Source organism: Acanthaster planci, linkage group LG03 (assembly GCF_054643075.1).
Source record: "Acanthaster planci isolate LZ-2023a linkage group LG03, COTS_SCS, whole genome shotgun sequence".
Taxonomy (NCBI): Eukaryota; Metazoa; Echinodermata; class Asteroidea; order Valvatida; family Acanthasteridae; genus Acanthaster; species Acanthaster planci.
In genome coordinates, this window is record NC_141779.1 from 2,367,778 (window position 1) to 2,378,602 (window position 10,825).

General features: G+C 37.2%; 1 long non-coding RNA gene across 1 annotated transcript; it reads left to right on the forward strand.

Annotated features, from left to right (window-relative positions):
* Positions 1-10,507, forward strand: LOC110985379 (uncharacterized). Its single transcript, XR_002598990.2, has 4 exons — positions 1-155; positions 4,939-4,999; positions 5,769-5,832; positions 7,142-10,507. It is a non-coding gene; the product is annotated as an uncharacterized LOC110985379 (long non-coding RNA).
* The last annotated feature ends 318 nt before the right edge of the window (positions 10,508-10,825 follow it).

Genomic DNA, 10,825 nt, shown 5'->3' on the forward strand with positions numbered 1-10,825 from the left:
GGAACGGAAGGCTGTGATTGGTTAATGGCTTTGAGGCAGTAGGCGTCATAGGCTATAGATATAACGGGCTGGACTTATTTGAACAGCACACAGAAGGTAGTGATCGACACAAGGAGATTAGTACCTGGTAATCAGACGGCAGCCGTTTATTCAAGGTAAAGTGACAACTGTTTCACCTTTATGCTTTTGTGGCAGATTTGATCGCTTGATTTCAAAGACATTTCACTTTTGAGGGAATCATATTGAACAAATATTTAAAAAATACATTCTTGTCAACTTCAAATGTCTGTCAAATGTCAGAAATGTGCGATAGTGTCGAAAGCAGCAAGCACTATTCTATTGTATTTAGGCCGAAAGCAATTTTTTCTGCACTTATTTTAAAAATTCATGCTTTTCATGTGGTTCCAATTATGCTCTTACTAAACCATCAAGAGTGAGATGGAAACTTCAACCTGGTTACTTCGTCAACTGGGGAATATTTTCTCCGGCCTATGAGAGAACAAATCGTGTAGACCACTTGGACAATTGAATGGATGACTCTTGCCTAAAATTAACGAATGAAAACTGGAAACGAATCAGGTACAGTTATGTATAGGAAACCCTCTCTTCTATTATTGTATAATCAGTTGTATGATTAGTTTTGAGACAAAAAGATCGGCTTCTGAAAACAAATTAAAAAACCCTCGTTTTAAATTCAATTTGTCAATAATTCGTTACTTCAAACTAGTCGCGGTTTCATGAGATATTTGGATTTCTAATGTAATGCAGAGTGACGTACATGACAGGATTTTTGACGTGATATGATTTTTTGATAGGATAATGTACAGATAACATCTGTTGCCCCAGGCTGTGTTAGGAGATGCCTGCATTAGTTTATACATGGTCTGCTTTGAAATATTTGGTTAAATATTTAGTTATTAGTCATACGAGGAACGAATGTAATGACATAACGGATGAGTAGAATTTAAGGCATAGGGGCCTGTAAGTGTGTTGCTTGGAAATGGATCGATTTGTAATAATTCTATAGAGAGTTGAATGAGTCGAGATTAGATCCTCTTATGTCCCTGACTAAAGCACTACAAAACCACGTTGACAACGACAAACTCGAAATTCCATTTCAAAAACCGTTTGGCAAGTTCTTTTTAAAAGGCACATATTTATAGTTGTTTTACTGCTAAATCGACAAAAATTGGGTTGATTGGCCTCCTTCAATTCAACCATTGCCTAAAATTATCATATTCGTATTAAACCAAGTTTTGATTTATCTTAATTTTTTTAAGACACAGTTTGAGAATTTCTCGTTGACAGCTAGACATCAACAGTTTTACCGTGTGAACAGAGTTCTGTATCATTTGCAATTTCCAATGAAAAACTTAAATTTTCAAACTGCTTGGTAGGCCTACGGACGTAATGCATGGTAGTCAGATGTACGAAGTTTGTTAACAGGTTATTATGGTTTCATTATCATGTTAAATTCAAACCAAAACGAGCATATAACAGCACTCATCCTCTAACTCCAGCGCTCTTGTTCAGCAGACTGCTTGTCCGTGGGACGAGTGGTCTAATAACATCGTATCTCATGACTACACCAACATAAACAGCTGAACAAATCATGAAAACTTCAGTTTTCAGACGCATAAAAAGCCTATCAGGTTGATACGGGCAGAGTTATAGTTTCAACTGTAAATTTATGTGGTTAAAAGAAAAACATTTCAAAAAATTCGAATGGATGAGGCATGAAAACTTTAAACGTTATTTTAACAAATGACCTTTAGTTTAAGTGATAAAGAACAAATAAAGTTACTAAACTGAGTGAGAAAAATCCAATGAATAAAAAAATGAAAATCTCAGCCACTGTCTGACGGCAAACATGATAATTAATGACAGTGTGAAGAGAATTACAGGCCGTGAAGAGAAACTGTCCATACATTCGTATCCTGTCAGCAAAACAGTAACAATATAAAGCAGGACAATCTCGCTGGCACGACCATCTTCCGATTCCCAGCCTGCACACGCGTCCTTCTTCAAAATATTTCATCTGAATGCAATCCATGATCGGAGTAACGAACTCACAAAACGCTATCCAAGACGATTGATTCAGGTACCTAACGCGTTATTGTGATCAAGGATAAGGTGAATTACAGCATTCGCTGGTATTTCGTCCTTCCGCAGGTTCGGTCAAAATGATAAAATGTATACACAAAAAGTCTTGTGGGACAAAATAAGTGGGAATTCAAAGCACATTTCGGCTATGCCAGTCGGTTTCTGCCACCTCAGAGGCACGGAGAGAGTTCTGACAGCGATGTAGATAAAGAATACAAATATACAGCTAGTGGCACCGTTTGAAAGAACACAAATGCAAAGCTTTAGTTGACACAATTTAGTTTTAAAAAGTTGGGGTTGGATGCGCACAAACAAGCTGACTTTAACACACCGTTATACACTTCCTCACATGATGTGCACGATTTCATCACCCCCCAACAATAATAATCTTTTACAAACACGCGCTTACCTCAACAGTACGACTACATGTACATCATAATTGAGTTACATCTTGCCTAGCATATGTAGTTTTGTTAGGATTTCATTCGTTTACAATGCAACTACATTTTCGCCTAAAATGTAGTTACAAAATATAGTTACATTTTAGGCGAAAAAACACAGAATTGGATTAGACCAGGTAACGTAAAAAACTAACTTCTTCCTAACAGGATAACAATGAATTCCCAAGGACTCTCGTGTAGACGTTAATTATACTCCACGGTATAGAATGAAGAGGTACGGTCTCTTTTCTGCCGCATTTTTAATTGACTCAGGGCGGTTGTCGCCAGGTGAAAACTACCTGAATTGTGGACATACGATCCATTTAGACCAGTGTCTGATGAGTGTATCACTCCTATCAAGTGACAAGATGAACGGTCGATGTCAGCGCTGGTCGTATTATAGCAGTTCAAGAATTCGCTGAAATTCACCTGAATTGTTCAAGTGCGTCATAGGATCACCACTCCAAAGTTTCCGGAGTGCAGCCCCTTTTTAACGATGAGGTTTGAGCGAACGGGGCAGATATGTGCGCTGCCGTTAAAAACACTAAGTGCCTTGCTGGTTTCATCGGGGGCCGACAGAGTTACGGCACTGATTAATGCAAATCTTGTCGGCTTATTGTTGTTTATACGACGAAAATGGAAAGTTAACCAAAGGAGGTAAATTTCTTCTAAATAAATAAATAGATCAAATGATTTGCTAAAAGAACTAGATTGAGCTGACTTAACACCACACTAATTTTGGGATTAGAAACATCATTGAGAACAGAAATCAATATCTGGAACATCGAGGTTTGAGTGTCCTACTCACTTTCTTGGGCGTCACTGCACTCTTTATTGTCAGCAAAGTCAAACTGATCCATAAAACTCAATATTAAACACCACGCCTTCGCCTTCTTCCAACTGAAACTAAATTATACTTTGAAAAACGAAGAGTTCCTACATGTTTCTTTGATCAACAGACCTTTGACAACCACACGGTGATAGGGTGTGGTCTTTGAAAGAGAAATGAAGCGAACTTCTTTTCCTGCTGGACTTTGGTATGGTAATCAATTACCAATTTATGACAAATACATGTACAATTCTTCTATTGTCAAATTAAACATTCTGTTCAACTTGAAGCCAGTTTAGCTTAGCAGATTTTGCATACTGTAGCATATTTGGGGTAAATGAAATTTACGCACTTCCCTGTAATGGGAATCATATCCTAATTTAATTTTACTTCGTGTCACCATAATCGCGAAATAAAAATGTTGTAAATTAATGAGCATCACGGAGATTGGTCTTTGATCAAAGTAAGAAGGAGGAAACTTGATTGGGAGTCATTCCTTGTTGGGGCTTTGAACCATAAAATGCAGTACATAAGATGCATATAATTCATTAATTACGAAACAATTCTAGTTATTCAAGAACAGGGCGTAACTTTTTTGCTTTGTTACCAAAAACTATACAGCAGACATTGTTATCCTCGTCCTTACAATTCCAAATGCTTCGTGTTGTTTACTACTGTTGTGACGCAGGAGAGATCGGAATCTATTTTATTTGGGCATTTTGCCTTGGTATTTCAATCTCATTTTATGATAATTTGAAGATTACGATCTCTGTTACAGGTAAGAGAAAAGCATGCTTAATATTTCTTCATCCTGTAAACTGATCCCCCGCCTTTGCCATGTTTACACAATCCCTCCCTTACCAAATGGCAATTTCCAGTTAACATAAACACCTAAACCAAACTGACAGCGACATTCTAATCTTTCTAATGAATTGCAAGGGAGGTCCACTGTCCGCTGGAACCATATTCATTTGGCGTTTAGAAAAAAATCATTTATTTATTGTATAGATGAGCAAGAACGTGAAGAATCGTTCAAATCGCCCGTATCACTCACACATCCACACACACGCAAAGAAATGTCATAATAGGAGATCTTTCGTTACTTCCCAATTAAGGATTCACGGGGTAAGGGAACTTGTAATAAATCAGTGAGCAATAGTTCAAGCAACTCTAGAAGACCAATGTAGAGAAGTATGTAGGATGAACTGTGGCTATCTCACGCCCTCACATTGTCGAGATATTTCACATCTGTCTCCATAAAAATCTAAACTTGGATTTTCTATGATTGAACCAATAATCCAGAGCAAAATCAGTTGCCATTAAGTGCTTTGAACAGTTTTATAAAACTCAGTGAGGTGTTATAAATGCCGAGAAATCGAACCTGAAACGAGGAAAAGTACAAGCATTTTTCTAGAAGCAAATTTGTTTTTACGAAATGAACTCAGTTGTTCTGTAAGGAAATCGTTTGGCTGTTTGGGATTGGTACCATCAATCATTCGTCATATTAATTTGAACATTTTAAATTGTTAGTCAGTGAGCTTTGCTTTTGATATTCTCTTATTTCAGAATTATTTTTTTCCGGATTTCGTTCTAAAGGACCATTTGCAATCACTACAAGCTGACTGGAGTAAGTACAAACATAGTTATCAGGTAATTCCCTTCTCTAATGGGTCGGAAATTCTAAGACTGAAATACCACAAGTTAGACATGCTTCCCAAATCACACACACGGGGCTCCTAGTCCACTAATTGCGCTGGATCGTGCAGTCTGTGAGATGTATGACACGTTGGTTTATGCTAAAATGTTAAATTATTAAACACAAATTTGTTAAGAGGAACAGCTCATTATTTATTCAGCTTAATTTGACCCATCCATCATGAACAGACGTAGGTATGGGCGAAACTAGCCAGGAAGCCACCTCTTCTATAACCACAGCATCAATTCAACATTTGTCTACTCAATCACGAAAGCTGTTGTTAAAAACGTTTAAATTTCGAGACTAAAACAACAATCAGGCGGCTGTAATTCATCATAGTCCAAATCATGTTAAAGAATAAACAGACATACTTCAATGTTCACGGCTTGACCATACTGCACAGCCTTTGAAGAACTAAATCGTTGTGTTTCATTACAAACGACGTCGTAGCGGTGACATAAGTTGAAAGTAGGGTCATCATCAACATTTATACAATACCCAAAGGAGGGTGCTAACTGTTGGAAGGCGTTGTTAAAGCTCTCCCCTTGTACTGATATCTATACAACAGCGGCCGATTATAAACATGTCTCCAAAATGAGAATCCTAATTTAAACCTGTAATTTATTGGACATGGTGTTTCGTGTCTCTAACCTTGCCGATATCAAGTTCCAATTATTTATTATCATTTTTGTTCGTACAGGAGAGCTATCTATTCTTCGCTGTAACTACCGAATTGCACCAAGGGGTGAAATTTCCAAGAAAGTGTAAGATTTGCTGATTACTAAATGATGATAAATAAATGTATTTGTTTTAGGTTGGACTTTGCTAGATTACTTACACAAACTGTAACCAATGTTTATAATGTTCATTGAAATGTTTGTACAAAAATCCACATGTACAAATTACTCCAGATCCCACAATTTATTGTGGAAAGATAAACTGTGTACGAGTGCACTGGGCTTTAGGCTTGAACAAGACACTACAATGTTTAGAAAAAGGTAAACGTCACTTAACGTTGAAGTCGCTGTTAGAGAAATTGAGAAATTAAAAATGGTTAGATGGGCTAGCCATCTTGTTGAAATTGAGTCTGCTTTGTTTTTTTATAGGGGATGGCATTTGTTTCTTTTTTAATTCATCGTTATTATTTTGTTAACTTTCTCGATATGCCAGTCATTGGGTCGTATGGATATAAACTGGCAAATGCTTTGAAGTTCAAGCAGACAGCAGAAGCATTTACTGAGAAGTCAAACCATTAAGACTAAGCAAATGCTTGAATTTGTAGGGATGAAATGTGTCTTTTACTATTCAGCAGGTACTAGTATAAATATTGGCAAATGTTTTATGCTTGTGGTTGACTGCGCAGCCGAACGATTTTGCACAATAGGGCTTCCATTGTCTGCACGTACAGACACACACAGTGCAGCACGGTGCTGTATCTTGAGACTTCGCATGGCAGATAAGTACGATGGCAGTAATTTTGATCGCAAAAACCTCGATGAAGAAAATTGCTCTGCCACTCTCAAATCGGTACAACTGTCTGCAATCTGGTTTCTTGAGATTCCCTCCTAAAGGCATACAGCGTTTCCTTTCGAATGACATTTCTGAATGCTGCCATTTTGAACATTAGTAAATGCTCCTCGTTTTCAAGCTTGCCCTGACCCAGTCTTGAAACATGTCAAGTAAATACTCCAATTCTGTAGACCTTACTCATTTTTATTCTTACAAATGAAGCAACTGCTTATTATCAAGAACAAGCTTAAAGAGTAAAAAGTAAATACTTTTATTACTTTATAGCAACTGCACTAAAGTAAAAGCATTTGCTTCATTGTTATTCATACAAACACGAGTAAATGCTTTAAAAATAGTGGTAAAATGGAAATGCTACGTTTTATTCATACGACCCATTATACTGATCATTAGTCTAACATCTCTTGTAGTCTTTAATTGTTAACTTTCCGTATGTTATGACTGAAAATTAATCACTTTGAAATTGGAAGGCTGAGAGTGCTCTTGACAGACTTAAAATATGGACCACAAACGTAACCAAGAATGAAATTCCCCCCTTTATTACAGAACATAATGGAAACCAAGGCCGTCTTTATGGTCGCCATATTATGCTGTTGGTGTCTAGTCCGTCAGCAGGTACATGCATCGAGACTAGACGATCTCCGCCAACAGTACAACCTAGACACAGAGATTGAACGAGAATCACAGCGGAAAAGGCGTCCGCTGAGCTCGTTAAACAGGAGACCCGAGCAACATGATTACCACTTTGGCGGTACTCTCTTCCGTAAAAGGATGCTTGGAAATCGCGAGTTGGTGATTCAAGATCCTGGTTACTACGCATTCGAAGACGAGTAAAGATCTAGACAAACTGAAGTACTTATTTCCTACCCGACATGCGACACTGTTCCTTGCAGCCTTGCCGCATAGACTGACTATAGAATTGTGACATTACAGCTGGCTGAAGAATTCACTCTGATGGTATCATCCATAATCAGATGAATTTCTGAATTCACCAAAGAATGATATGTGTTACGTGGACATTAATTCTCAAAGAGTTCCGTGTTGTTTATTTCATTTGTAAGAGTCGCGCTAAAATCACTATGCCTTAATCCAAAATTGCGCAATTTTTCTCCTGGATTTATTTCAGTGCTGTCTCCTTGCTGTATATAGGCCAACTGGTTCCGACGATACAAAACACAACAAAGACAAGCAGTGAGGCTTTTTTTTGCGAACATATTGAACGCAACTGCTTTAATGAACCTTGATAGATGTAGGACAAAACTTATTGATGGCTATGACTGCGGCTTGTTGACAAGCCATATCGCAGCGCACTAAGACGTAGTCGTCATTTCGTTCTATGACATATTCCTCTTATTTAGATAACCTAGAATACGCCCAAAGTGCAATGAGTTGGCCTAAATATTCCATGTAGTAGCTAAGATGCGTAGAGGTTTGGAATGATCTGATGTAGACAAAGGCTCCTTCGTAGAGTCCTAAGTACCCCTTCTTTTGGACACAAATTATTGACGTTAAAAGAGGCGGTTTATTGGAGTGGATCTCTTTGTTACTGCTCCTAGAGTAAGCATCCTGGGTTCAAGAAACCTGACTACCTTCCTCTTGCCCTGTTTCAGTTGAAGCTCGTGTTACTTATGAAGTTAGCCTATTTCGTGTTTAGAAAATGAGTTCTGCATCCATTCCCGGTTGAACAAGTATTTCATACCGTCTTTTATTCATTCAATACTTTATCGCCCAGTGCTGTTCTTTTTAAGGTGACACGAAGAGATATGCGAGAACTGACTGGGCTTGAAGATGAAATATCGCTTAGCACTATCTGACGACAATATGAAAGTCAACGAACTCTGCTAATGAAGTTAGTGAAACCCTCTCTGCAAGTGCACTGTTAATGGTGATTATTATGGAAGTACATGGGGCGGTACTTAACTAGAAACAATGCCGGGCCCTCTACTTAAGAGATTGGCGTTTGACTGATTTAATGATTTCCAACAGAACAGCAACTTGTCATTAAGTCGATGCCAAAATAACTATGTGAGAGCTTCACAGCTAGACACACGTCAATAAATGTCTCCATTTGATAATGAAATACAAAAAAGGAATTGAAAATGGGCATTTTGTGTTTTTGGCTTCATGCAATTAAACGTGACCAAAACGCTTGTATTAGTCTATAACTTTATAAGAATGAACAATTCTAAATCTGTTCAAATGCAGAAATGGTACATCAAGCACAGTTGATGGAAGAAACATAAAATCAACTACAAGTTAACTTCTCGAATAGTTTACTAAATTTCTTAAAAATGGTAAAATAAACATTAATGAATACATGTACTACATAAAACGCTTAACATTATGTTATTCAAAGCAATGCAATGGCTGTTAACACTTTTTTCCGACATTGTAAATTTGACAAAATAAAAGAAGACTATGGGAAGAAAACGTTTTATGAATGTTCCATTCTTCTTTAATGCATAACGCGTGGTCATCCAGGTTTATCCTAGAGGGCTCCTGTTGTTTTTTCTAATCGTGAAAGTAATAGGAAAGAATGACAGTAAACCTTGACTTCATGGATCGAACTCACGTGAATATATTCATTGGATATTTTATAGTCAAAGCAGTAGACATCCTCGGGTCAGTTCCTATGCCTGCAGATAAATTTAGCAATTTACCGATTTATAGTCCTTCAGCATTAAAAAATCTTTAATTTTACATGTAAGTATCGAGCGTTTGGGGCTTCCTTTTTAAAGTAAAACAGTTTTGTGTATTTTCTCAGAATAAAGCAAAAAGAGAGAGAAACTTGAGAAAACTGCTTGAGAAGAAAACACATTTGATTTCATTGATAACGTTGTTCAAACTAATGACACGCGCAGAGTTATACGTGTGTGCTTTATTTAGCAGTTGAAAACTGTTGAGTAAGGTTGTTTTCATCAAGGTATTCTTAATAATACTAGAATTCTTCCCAATCAGTAGCATATCCAGTGGGGAGGGAGAGCATTAGGAACCTTTCTAGGTGAAAAACAAATGGACGGTCATTGCCTTCTCTACCCAAGACTTGGACAGGCACTAATCCCAGTGCAATGTGCTTGATATCAGAAACCACGTGACTGTAGTTCGTGCTATGTTCGCATAAATTGTTATTGGCACATTAAACAACGCTGTTTAAAATCGTGCTGTCAATTAAGTGAGCTGTATAACTGTAAAATAACATTGCTTAGATCATCTGATGTTGGGACCTCAAAGAAAGCAAATGAACCATACTGTAGTTTTAAATTAGATGTTAAAAATCAAAATCTGAAACTTTGAGTTAAATTAGCTTTTGAGCGCAAATGGGCTTACCTGAGTTTCGTCAATCAATTAATTTCACAGTTTCAATCAACAACGAAAGAGTTCTGCGCTGCGTGATAACGTTGATGTGTTCGTGTAAAATTGAAGTTAAAGCATCCACAACCTGAAAGGATATGATTTGCAAAACTAGATTACTACCCCTACAAATGCGTATAATACTGACCGAGGATATATTCATTTATATCTACATGTACAGAGATTTATACTGATCAATTTTCGGGATTATAATGGAGATCCCGGAGTAACTTTCACAATTGATTAATGCACTAAATACCCACATTTAAAGTTTATTCAATCTATATTTACATTTCTTTACATAGAAGTTTTTACACATGGTAGTCGAAACGAATTCTCATAATTTTTTCAGTCAGTGTAGTTTGTATCATTTGATTTAATTCAACTTTGTTGCTATTCAGTTGCAATGTATACTTATTGTAATTTCTAATCTTTGAATTTGTGACGTGATACTCTTTTTTTAAATTTTATTGCGAAATACCGATATCAAAACGTCATAGTGGAAGTTGTTGACCAAAAGAACACAAATAAAATCACTCGACAGTCGAAATCAAACAAGGACATGATTTTGAATTGTAATTGAATGCCAAGTGCAAGTAAAACGGACAATGTTTATGTTTATAACTTGCCCATGTGGCCCTACATGTAGTTAGGCTGTGCTAATACACGTGAGAATTTAAATAGCAAATGATAAGACGACAGGTCTTTGGGCTTTTCAACTACGTCGAGGCTAACGTCCCCAGAGGCGATTGTGACCGGTGTTCGTGTTCGTAGAGGATGTGACAACGATCCTGTAATAAGGTTCCGCGATCATCTCAAAGAGGTGGCTTAAAGTCTTTGCTGCGTTTCACTGCACTGACGCCGGCTTGGATTTAAAGA